This window comes from Myotis daubentonii, chromosome X, assembly GCF_963259705.1.
Source record: "Myotis daubentonii chromosome X, mMyoDau2.1, whole genome shotgun sequence".
In the NCBI taxonomy this organism is placed as follows: Eukaryota; Metazoa; Chordata; class Mammalia; order Chiroptera; family Vespertilionidae; genus Myotis; species Myotis daubentonii.
The window spans coordinates 56,946,543-56,956,579 of NC_081861.1; the positions used below are offsets into that span (position 1 = coordinate 56,946,543).

General features: G+C 45.0%; 1 pseudogene; it reads left to right on the forward strand.

Moving 5' to 3' along the window:
* The first annotated feature begins 3,685 nt into the window (after positions 1-3,685).
* Positions 3,686-8,544, forward strand: LOC132223494 (tubulin alpha-1D chain-like; annotated as a pseudogene).
* Positions 8,545-10,037: the final 1,493 nt, after the last annotated feature.

A 10,037-nucleotide genomic window follows, 5' to 3' on the forward strand; every position in this document is an offset into this window, starting at 1 on the left:
GTTGGGGGTGATCAGGCTGGCAAGGGAAGGCAGTTTGGGGTAATCGGGCCAGCAGGGGAGGGCAGTTGGGGGCAATTGGGCCAGCAGGGGAGCAGTTAGGCATCTATCAGGCTGGCAGGGGAGTGGTTAGGGGATGATCAGGCTGGCAGGCAGAAGCGGTTAGGGGCAATCAGGCAGTCAGGCAGGTGAGCAGTTGGGAGCCAGCAGTCCTGGATTGTGAGAGGGATGTCCGACTGCCCCTTTAGGGATCAGGCCTAAAAAGGCAGTAGGACATCCCCCAAGGGGTCCCAGATTGGAGAGGGTGCAGGCTGGTCTGAGGGACACTCTTCTCCGCCCCCCCCCTCCCCGTGCACAAATTTCGTGCACTGGGCCTCTAGTTTTCTATATTGGTTTAAAATAAAAATATTTGCTCTAGCCAGTTTGGCTCAGTGTATAGAGCATTGGCCTGCAGAACAAAGGGCACACATACCTCAGTTGCAGGCTTCTCCCCAGCCCCGGCCCTGGTCCATGGCTTACAGGAGGCAACCAATCAATGTGTTCCTCTCACATCAATGTTTCTCTCTGTCCTTCCCTCTCTCTTCCACTCTCCCTAAGAATCAATGGAAAAATACCCTCAGGTGAGGATTAACAAAATAAAAATATTTGATATTTTGGTTCAGTAATTCCACTTCCAATATTTTTCCAGGGAGATAATTAATAATGAATTAAAATATAATCTTATGTTTTAAAATATTTTATGTTTTAAAATTCCCATAACAATTGTTTTTTATACATTTACTAGGGGCTTGGTGCACAAAATTCGTGCACTGGGTGTGTGTGTGTGGGGGGGAGCGTCCCTCAGCCCAGCCTGCCCCCTCTCACATACTGGGAGCCCTCAGGCGTTGACCCCCATCACCCTCCAATCGCAGGATCGGCCCCTTGCCCAGGCCTGACGCCTCTGGCCTAGGCGTCCGGCCCGGGCAGCGGGGACCCGCAGCTGCAGCGGCCCCGTGATCGTGGGCTTCGCTTTAGGCCCAGGCAAGGGACCCCTAGCTCCCGGGACTGCCAGCTTCGACCATGCCCAGCTCCCATCGCTGGCTCCACCCCACTTCCTGCTATCACTGGCCAGGGCAGCAAAGGCGCCTGATTCTCTGATCATGGCTGGGGGGCAGGGCAAAGGCGGCCCCAGGACTGCCTTTGCCCTGCCCCCCAGCTCTTAGCTCCCCCCTGGGTTTCCGATCACTGTCAGTGGCAGGGGGCTTCTTCCTGCTTTCCCTTTCGCCTCCCTGCATTGTGCCTACATATGCAAATTAACCATCATCTTGTTGGCAGTTAACTGCCAATCTTAGTTGGCAGTTAACTGCCAATCTTAGTTGGCAGTTAATTTGCATATAGCCCTGATTAGCCAATGAAAAGGGTAGCTCGTACACCAATTACCATTTTTCTCTTTTATTAGTGTTGATTCTTTGCTAAAACTAAGGCTTCATGAGTGATTCTCTAGGCTTTGTTTACAATAGGGGGAAATGGAACATCAAAATTGTCCATCAGAACAGATTTAGTTAAATAATCTTCTTAGTACATTTGTTTACTGCCGGGAGCCGGTCCATCCTTGCTGTTTCAAGGGACCTGGCATATATGGCATACTGTTCTTAATATGTTTGCTCACCTTCTTGGCACTATGTGTTTTAACCAAGGTCACCTCTCTGAGAAAGGTTGTTTCCCCAGGTAGGGATTTTCCCCTGAAGTTAGGGAGGGAATACAACCCCTTAACTAAGTGCCAGGCGGGTAATTAATCACTTTAACTACGAACAATCATGCTTAAGCTACATAATCTTTACTCCCTGGAATGGAGATAAGAAATGCCCTAACCTTTGGAATAGAGATTGATAGGATTGGAATCAACTGGTATAAATACAGATGTAACAAGACAACAGGACACAGAACCTAGACACAGAACCTACACAGAACCTAGAGACAGAAGAACTTCGCTGGAGAGAACATGGCAAAAGATCCTGGACAGAACCTCGACACAGAACCTAGAGACAGAACATGGCAAAAGATCCTGGACAGAAACTGGCAACAGAACCTAGAGACAGAACCTAGCGAGAGAACCTGGCTGAAGAACCTAGAGACAGAACCTGGCTACAGAACCTGGGTAGAACATGGCAAGAGAACCTGACTAGAACCTGGTGACTGAACCTGGCTGGAGAACCTAGCAAGAGAACATGGACACAGAACCTGGCTGGAGATCCTAACCAGAACTTCGCTGGAGATCCAGACCAGAACTTGGCTGGAGATCCTGGCTAGAGATCCTTGCTAGGCTGCTGATCAACTGAACGCTGTCTCCGTGTCATTCCTTCTTCGCCGACTCCATCCACACCTTTGGGGACCCCTGGATCTGCTGGGGTTGGACCCCAGCAGTTTACCTTGGGTATCTTTGGATACTTGGTTTAGAAAAATAATTATTTTTTATGTTGGGTGCTCAATACACAGTAAACATAATTATTAACTGTCATAATCCCATATTACTCTGGGTAGTGGGACACAACATATACCACAGGATGTGGTATTGTCCTCTAGAGAATGCCATCTATGTGCCAGGCACTGTGCTAACTACCTGATCTTATCTGATATGGATTTCATTTATACCTGATTGAGGAACTCATATTTCTTTTTATAAATATATTTTTATTGATTTCAGAGAGGAAGGGAGAGGGAGAGACAGAGACAGATAGAAACATTAACAATGAGAGAGAATCATTGATTGGCTGCCTCCTGCATGCCTCCACTGACGATCGAGCCAGCAACCAGGGCATGTGTCCTGATTGGGAATCAAACAGTGACCTCCTGGTTAAAAATTGACTCTCAACCACTGAGCCACACTGGCTGGGTGGGAACTCATATTTCTTTCTTTTTAAAAAAATCTTTATTGTTGAGACTATTGCAGATGCGCCTCCCCACGTTGTCCCCTCCACCCGGTTCCTGCCCAGCCCCAGGCCTTCACTACCCTACTGTCTGTGTCCATAGGTAAGATCTTTGGTTAATTTCTTCCCCCTTCCTTCTGAGATTCATCAGTCTGTTCCACGCTTCCATGCCTCTGATTTTGTTCTATTCACCAGTTTATTTTGTTCATTAGATTTCTTATTGATTTATTTTGATTTTTAGATTTGATTGTTGATAGATATGTATTTATTGCCATTTTATTGTTCATATTTTTATCTCTTCTTCTTTTTCTTCTTCTATATCCTTCAACATTTCATATAATACTGGTTTGGTGGTGATGAACTCCTTTTTCTATGAAGCTCTTTATCTGACCTTCAATTCTAAATGAGAGCTTTGCTGGGTAGAGTAATCTTGGTTGTAGGTCCTTACTAGTCATCATTTGGAATATTTCTTGCCACTCCCTTTTGGCCTGCAAAGTTTCGGTTGAGAAATCAGCTGACAGTTTTATGGGTGATCCCTTGTCAGTAACTAACTGCTTTTCTCTTGCTGCTTTTAAGATTCTCTCTTTGTCTTTAACCCTTGGCATTTTAATTATGATGTGTCTTGTGTGGGCCACTTTGGGTTCCTCTTGTTTGGGACTCTTCATGCTCCCTGGATTTGTAAGTCTATTTCTTTCACCAGGTCTGGGAAGTTTTCTGTCATTATTTCTTCAAATAGGTTTTCAATTTCTTGCTCTCTCTCTTTTTCTTCTGGCACCCCCATAATGCCTATGTTGGTATGCCTGAAGTTGTCCCAGAGGCTCCTTACACTACATATTTTTGGATTCTTTTATCTTTTTGCTCTTCTGATTAGGTGTTGTTTTTTTCTTTTGTTTTGTTTTGGCTTCCTCATATTCCAAATCGTTGACTTGATTCTCAGAATCCTCTACTCTACTGTTGAGTCCTTGTAAATTGTTCTTTATTTCAGTTAGTGTATGCTTAATTTCTGACATTCTATTTCATGTCATTGAAATTCTCACTAAGGTCCTTGAAAGTCTCACTAAGTCCCTTGAAAGTCTCACTAAGTCCCTTGAAGCTCTCATGAAGATCCTTGAGTAACCTTGTAACCATAGTTTTGAACTCTGTATCTAGTAGTTTGCTTGCTTCCATTTCTTTCATTTGTGACATGTTTCTTTGTCTCTGCATTTTGGCTGCTTCCCTGTGTTTGTTTCTATGTATTAGATAGAGCTACTATGTCTCCTGGAATTGGTAGAGTGGCTTTGGGTAGTAGGTGTCCTGTAGGGTCCAGTGACTCAACCTCCCTAGTTACCTGAGCTGGGCACTCTACATGCACCCTGTGTGGGCTGTGTGCACAGTCTTATAGTTGAGCCTTAGTTGCTGTTAACATCTCTGGGAGGAGTTGACCTCCAGGCCAATTGGCTGTGATTGCAGTGGGAGAGCTGCTATGTAGGAGGCAAGGCCCAGCTGTGAAGCAAGGCAGGCTGGTGCTAGTGCCAGGTCTTGGGCCTTTTATTGATAGGTTTGGGGCATGCTGTCACCAGCTGAAGCTTGTTTGAGAGACTTTAGCAAAGTCTGAAGCTCTTCCACCCTGACCAGCTCATCACAGGCAAGGAAGATGCTGCCAATAACTATGCCCTTGGATACTACACCATTGGCAAGGAGATCATTGACCTTGTCTTGGACTGAATTCAGAAACTGGCTGACCAGTGCACAGGTCTTCAGGGATTCTTGTTTTTCCACAGCTTTGGGGGGAAGTGGTTCTGGGTTCATTTCTCTTGTGATGGAACATCTCTCTGTCAATATGGCAAGAAGTCCAAGCTAGAGTTCTCCATTTACCCAGCTGCCCAGATTTCCACAGCTGTAGTTAAATCCTACAACTCCATCCTCACCACCCACACCACCCTGTAGCACTCTTATTGTGCCTTCATGGTTGACAACGAGACCATATATGACATCTGTCATATAAACCTGGATATTGAGAGCCCAACCTATACTAATCTGAATAGATTGTTAAGTAAAATTGTGTCCTCCATCACTGCTTCCATAAGATTGTGTCCTCCATCACTGCTTCCATAAGATTGGATGGAGCCCTGAATGTTGATCTGACCCAATTTCAGACCAACCTGGTGCCCTATCCCCATATCCACTTCCCTCTGTCCACATATGCCCCTGTCATCTCTGCTGAGAAAGCCTACTATGAACAGCTTTCTATAGTGGAGCTCACCAGTGTGTGCTTTTTTTTTTTTTTTTTTTAATTAAATCTTTATTGTTCAGATTATTACATTTGTTCCTCTTTTTTTTCCCCCCCCATAACTCCCCTCCTCCCAGTTCCCACCCCACCCTCCGCCCTCACTCCCCACCCACTGTCCTCATCCATAGGTGCACGATTTTTGTCCAGTCTCTTCCCACATCTCCCACACCCCTTTCCCCCCCAAGAATAGTCAGTCCATTCCCTTTCTATGTCCCTGATTCTATTATAATCAACAGTTCATTCTGTTCATCAGATTATTAATTCACTTGATTCTTAGATTCACTTGTTGATAGATGCATATTTGTTGTTCATAATGTGTATCTTTACCTTTTTCTTCCTCTTCCTCTTCTTAAAGGATACCTTTCAGCATTTCATATAATCCTGGTTTGGTGGTGATGAACTCCTTTAGCTTTTCCTTATCTGTGAAGCTCTTTATCTGACCTTCAATTCTGAATGATAGCTTTGCTGGATAAAGTAATCTTGGTTGTAGGTTCTTGGTATTCATCACTTTGAATATTTCTTGCCACTCCCTTCTGGCCTGCAAAGTTTCTGTTGAGAAATCAGCTGACAGTCGTATGGGTATTCCCTTGTAGGTAACTCGGGTTCTTTCTCTTGCTGCTTTTAAGATTCTCTCTTTATCTTTTGCTCTTGGCATTTTAATTATGATGTGTCTTGGTGTGGTCCTCTTTGGATTCCTTTTGTTTGGGGTTCTCCGTGCTTCTTGGACCTGTAAGTCCATTTCTTTCACCAGGTGGGGGAAGTTTTCTGTCATTATTTCTTCAAATAGGTTTTCAATATCTTGGTCTCTCTCATCTTCTGGCACCCCTATAATTCTGATGTTGGTACGCTTGAAGCTGTCCCAGAGGCTCCTTACACTATCCTCGCATTTTTGGATTCTTTTTTCATTTTGCTTTTCCGGTTGGATGTTTTTTGCTTCCTCGCATTTCAAATCATTGACTTGATTCTTGCGCTCCTCTGGTCTGCTGTCGGGCGTCTGTATAATATTCGTTATTTCAGTCCGTGTATGCTTAATTTCTAGTTGGTTCCCCAATATAAGATCGAGGGTCTTATTAGTTTTCGTGTAGATCTCATTAAGTTTATCGACAGCTTCTAAACAGTTCTTGAGGGACCTTAAAAGTGTGGTTCTGAACTCTATTTCTTCCATTGACAATTTTGTCCTGTTTCTTTGTCTCCGCATTTTGTTATGCTTCCTTGGTGTACCCCCTAGTGGTCTTTGTTCGCAGTCTTATAGTTAAATCTTGATTGTTGTAGCTAATTCCAGGGAGGGTTTGACCTCCAGGCCAAGTGGCTATGAGAATCAGCTGTGTCAGCAGTGAGAGAACTTTTGTCCTCTAGGGAGGTGCTAATCTAGCCTTTGCCTGAGGCTATCCGGCAAATGCCTCCGTGCAGGGCTTGGGCGGGGCGGGTCGCACAGGATCAACAGGGTGGGCTGGAGAGAGCAGTTATGGCGGCTCTCAGTCCTGTCCCCAGGGGCTCTGCCTCTCTGAGTCCCAGCACCCGCTGCAAAGCTCGGAGAGAAAGCTGCACTCGCTCTGACCGAAGCCAGACAGTCCCGCTTCTCCCGTTTGAGTCTGGGTCCCTAAAGACTCGCCCGGATCTGGAGCTCAGAGTCTGCGAGTCCCTCCCGATTGAAAACAACAACCGCGCCCTCCGCCGCCAGCCCGCTCCGCGCACTCCGCACCTCAGAATTTGACTTCAGCACTGCGCCTCCTCTGAGTGTCCGTGTGCGTTTCTCTTTCCTCCTAGTTGTAGGACTTCCACTCAGCCAGCGTTTCTGTGGTTCTGGGTGATGTCCGTTCCGTGTTTTAGTTTCACTTTTGAAGTAGTTGTTCAAAGCAGCAAACTCCGGCGTTAACCTATGCCGCCATCTTGGTTCTCCTCCTCCAGTGTGTGCTTTGAACCAGCCAACAAGATGGTGAAATGTGACCCTTGCCATGGTAAATACATGGCTTACTGCCTGTTGTACCATGGTGATATGGTCCCCAAGGATGTCAATGCTGCCATTGCCACTATCAAGACCAAGTACATCATCTAGTTTGTGAATTGATGCCCCCTTGGCTTCAGAGTTGGCATTAATTACCAGCCTCCCACTGTGGTACCTGATGGAGACCTGGTCAAAGCACAGTGAGCTGTGTGCATGTTGAACAACACTTCAACTATTGCTGAGGCCTGAACTCTACCGGACCACTGGTTTGAACTGATACATGCAAAGCATGCCTCTGTCCACTAGTATTTGGGTGAGGGCATGGAGGAAGAAGAGTGTTCTGAGGCCTGTGAGGACATGGCTGCCCTTGAGAAGGAGTATGAGGATGTTGGTGTAGATTCTGTTGACAAAGAGGGTGAGAAAGAAGAGGGATACTAAAGTTAAAATGTCACAATGATGTTGCTTTTTACAGAGAAGCTTATTCTGTTTTAAACATTGAAAAGTTGTGGTCTGATCAGTTAATTTCTATGTAGCAGTGTATACTCTCATATACAATTATTGGCCTATGCTTTAAAACATGATATTTGGTTACAGACCTAACCTGTCCATTTCTTTGATGGTTTTAAATAAAGTATTCTTTGTCTTAAGTGAAAAATAATGGAAAGATCTGGTGCCTAGACCAAATATGGACAAATGCAGAACTGACCAGTTAAACCCTGACAGACTGAAATTCCTTTGTGCCTTCTCTTGCACCTGGACCCTACACCATAACTGGCCAAGTTCCAAAATGCTTTAATCAAAACTTCACCCACCAGCATTACCTCATGCCACTCTGTTCTCCCTAACCCTTAAAATTTGTCCAGACCCCAAATTAGCAAGACAGATTTGAGCAGTATCCCCTGTTTCCTGACTCAGCAATAAATAAATATTTCTTTTCTCAAAGGCCTGTGTCTTACTTTTGGCTCCTTTGCCCATCAGACAGCAGGCCCTTGCTCAGTAATGAAAGGGCTAGCTAGTTAGCTTAATTAGGAAGGTTTAGGGAATAAAGAGGGCCCATAGGAGAGGAATGCATAGATGGGGACTTGAAGACGCCAGGGTGTTTATCTTACTTGTACAGAGGATAGAGAAATGCCCTAGGAGGGAGGGGTTCAGGTAGATGGAAATATTTCTGGCTGAGCAATTAAAATAGCCATAAACCAAGGACAGGGATATTTCTGGCCTGAGCAATCAAAGTGACCGTAAGTTAGATCAAAAGTAGCCCTGATCTGATCAGGTGGGAGAGCTATAAGATAAAGCATCGCCAGGCCAGCACAACTGGGAGAAAGCCATCAATAAAATCAAAAGTGACTCCAACCTAAACAGATAAAATGACCAAATGAGGAAAAGTATGGATGTGGGGGTCATGGGAGCTAATTACAGGGCTAAGGTCCCACAGTAGAAAAGGAGGGTCTCTAGCCTGTTTAATGCTTCCAGACAAAGAAAACAGCGGTCACCTTTCTTAGGGGGCCCTTTGTCCATCCAGGAGGGACAGAGTCTTAGGATTAGGAACTTAGAGGACACCTTTCTTAGGTGACCCCTCTGACCCCCTGTGCCAAGGGGGACAGAGTCTTAAGCTTAGAATTTAGAAGCAAGGTTTTAGAGGTAGTATTTGCAATAAAGTTTCTGTACTTTTCACCTACCACCTTTTGTCTGTGGCTTCATTCTTCGAATCCATCTGGACAAGAACCCAGGAAAGAAATCACCCTTGCATCCTAAACACTAAAACATCCTGAATCACTAATAACGGCATATTTCCAGCACCCTAACATTTTTGCATGTATTCATGTTGGCCATATAGGCAAAGGTTGAACCATTGCTCATCTAAGTAACGGAAGTGTGGTAGGCAGTTAGACATGAGCAGAGCAAGGACAATGGGCCAGGTACAGAAGGTCACCAGGGTAAAAAGCCCCAGCTGCTTAGCAATGGACAATCAATTGTAGGGTGGAACTTCCCCACTAGGGTGACTTTTCCTCTCCTAGTGAAGCATAGTAGCATTCATCTCGGGTAAAAACTGCTGTTTAAATTTTAACCCTGCTATTCTGGCTTCTGTAATCATTTGCTTGCTTAAATAAAAGAGAGGTTATTTTGATCTCCTGGAACTCATGTAAATCACCCCATTCGGTTGTATACCCCATTGTGGTCTTAACAAAAGACATTCTTCTGTACCTGAGAACTAGAACCGCAAAAATTGTTTTAATTGCTTCAATGGCTCCGGGAATGTTTTCCGTTCACTCAGTGACTCCAAGAACTGTAATTAATCTTTAGATAACTAACTTTGCTCAATTTAGCTTCTGTACCAAAATAGTTCCTCATTCCAATGCTAGGGATGTAATTGCTGCCTTTGTGAGTTTTGCCTTTATAAGCCTAATACTCCTGCCATTTGGGGCTGCGAGATTTGGAGAGCTAAAGCCCCCTCCTAGCTGCCAGCTTTTGAATAAATGACTCCTTAATTCGACTTCTTGACCTGAGGCGTCCTTTGTGCGATTCACGGGGTACGTGACAACATTAGCATATCCCTGATCATGCTGTTTGGACCCCCTGATATTTCTTTCCTAGAAATAACATTTAGACCTCAATTGTATTTCAGCTCCAGGCCCACATAAGCAACAGAACTAGCCAAAGCTGACCTCAGGACCAGCTGCATTGAATAATGGCCCCCTGCCTCGGTGCTGGCCAATCAATCAGTGGAGACCATAACCCTGAAAGGACACACCTGGAAAACTGCTGAATATGCTATTGAGATCTTCCCTTGGGACCTCCCCTAAAATCTCCACCCTTAAAACCCTTAATGCTGAGGTCCCTCTAGGCCAGTGGTTCTCAACCTTGGCTGCACATTAGAATCACCTGGGAATCTTTTTAAAATCCTGATTTCTGGGCCTCA